Source organism: Prosopis cineraria, unplaced genomic scaffold (genome assembly GCF_029017545.1).
Source record: "Prosopis cineraria cultivar Desert tree isolate PC_DT_omini unplaced genomic scaffold, ASM2901754v1 PC11, whole genome shotgun sequence".
Taxonomy (NCBI): Eukaryota; Viridiplantae; Streptophyta; class Magnoliopsida; order Fabales; family Fabaceae; genus Prosopis; species Prosopis cineraria.
Window position 1 is genome coordinate 18,957,028 of NW_026555342.1, and position 2,306 is coordinate 18,959,333.

At 35.4% G+C, this 2,306-nt stretch overlaps 1 pseudogene; it reads left to right on the forward strand.

Moving 5' to 3' along the window:
* Nucleotides 1-487: 487 nt before the first annotated feature.
* Nucleotides 488-1,833, forward strand: LOC129286260 (phospholipase A1-IIgamma-like; annotated as a pseudogene).
* The last annotated feature ends 473 nt before the right edge of the window (nt 1,834-2,306 follow it).

Consider the following 2,306-nt stretch of genomic DNA (forward strand, 5'->3'; position numbering starts at 1 on the left):
ACTCGAACATGCTTTGACAGAGTCTGAATGTGCTTATGAACCCTTCTATAAACTGTGCTAAAAACAACAATTGATCTCAAAACGCAAATCAACTTGAGAAAAGATATATGCGTGTGCCAAAAATCTAAGTGCCAATAGTTGCTAGTAATTCACTTCATACGAAACTACAACTAATAAATTAACCAAATTTTAAACCAAATAGCCTGACTAGACTGAGTAAGCATGATTTGATCGGAAGGTGTATACTTTTCAAATAAAGTTTCAACAAGATGAAGAACTTTGACCATACAGAGAAGGACAAAGTCAGGGTTTTCAAGTATATATAAGCATGCAAAACAAGGTTCCTCATCATTAATCAAACTCATTGCAATTCCTAAAGATTTTTTTTTTGGGCCAGAAATTCCCAAAGCTTTAAAGCGAATAGAAGAAAGAAGAAGAAGAAGAAGAAGAAGAAGAGAAGAAGCTGGGTAGTTTTGAAAGCAAAACCATGCATTCTCATAAGGTGGCCGATCAACTTGAAGAAGAGAAGAAGCAGATGGCAAGGCCTGGAAGCATTGCATCAACAAACTGGAGAGAACTTAGTGGCGAACATCATTGGAGGAATTTGTTAGATCCACTTGACATCAATCTCCGTAGGTATATAATACACTACGGAGAAATGGCTGAGGCTACTTATGATGCTTTTAACTCTGATAAAGCATCCAAGTATGCAAGAAGGAGCCGTTATGGAAAAAGAGATTTCTTTTCCAAGGTCGGTTTAGAACATGGAAATCCTTTCAAATATAAGGTGACAAAGTTCTTATATGCAACCTCAGAGATCGATTTTCTTATAATAGACGATATTGAAGAATCAAACTGGATAGGATACGTTGCGGTGGCTACCGACGAAGGTAAAGCCATGTTAGGAAGGAGGGACATTGTGATTGCTTGGAGAGGAACTGAGCAGGTCATGGAATGGATCAAAGATCTTAGTTCCTCTTGGATTATGCTCCACAAATTTTTGGTGATGATGCTGACCGTGGCTTTTACTCTATTTACACAGCAACTAACTCACAATCAAACTTCAAAACCAGTGCAAGAACTCAGGTAAAATATGTGTGTTTTAGTGTGTTAGTGTGTGTGGCAGAGATGATACTCACAAGAGATTTACTATTTTATCACTACAGCATTGTAAACCATAGCTATATTTAACATTCAACGTCTCTTATTATGCAGGTCTTGACTGAGATTAGAAGACTGGTTGACAAATACAAGGATGAAGAAATCAGTATAACGGTAACAGGACACAGCTTAGGGGCAGCACTTGCAACACTGAATGCAGTGGACATAGTCAGCAATGGATATAACATCCGAGAAGATGAATCTCAAAAAGCTTGTCTAGTCACAGCCATTGTATTTGCTAGCCCTCGAGTTGGAAACTCAGACTTTAAGGAGTTTTCCTCTAGTCAAAATGATCTTCGAATACTACGAATCCGTAATAAAAATGATATCGTTCCGAGGCATCCTTTCTTGGGTTATGATGAAGTAGGAGAAGAGTTGGAGATTGATACTCAGAAGTCAAACTTCTTAAAGCAGCCGGGGGATTTGAAGAGTTGGCACAATCTGGAGGTTTATTTGCATGGAGTTGCAGGAACGCAAGGGAGCAAAGGAGGATTTAATTTAGAGGTTAAGAGGGACATAGCACTTGTGAACAAAGGCATGGGTGCTTTGAAGGATGAATATAACATTCCTGTGGCTTGGAGGATTGATTCAAACAAGGGATTGGTTCAACAGCTAGATGGTACTTGGAAGATGCAAGAACCAGAATCAGAATCTGAGGATGATTATTTTTAATTAATATATTATTGCTAATTTATTTGCTTTAACGTCTATAATGGATCAGTAGTTTCATTGTTCATTTTGCTTCTGATTCTGTTTATTAATTTGATTCTTTTAACCACTCTGAGCGTTTGGGTGGAACCTAGGATTTGGAAAATAGGTGAAATATTTGTATTAATTCTTTCATAAAATTCATTAATTGCTATTTTGAAACTTAAAATACGAGTTATTTCTATTGAAAAAGTTTTTCTATTTTGTAATTACTTGTCATTAAATATCGTCCAGATAAAATCAAACAACTTATAAGGCCTTTAAACAAGTTCAAGGATTCAAATCTTATAAATAAAAATTTTGCTAAAAATTATGACCATATGGATTTGATAATTTTCAAATTTAGATTAGTCAATAACATCAACTACTAAATATTTGTATAAAAAATTAAAATGGTTTAAAATTTACTCCCTCCGTTAAAAAATATAAGATATTTT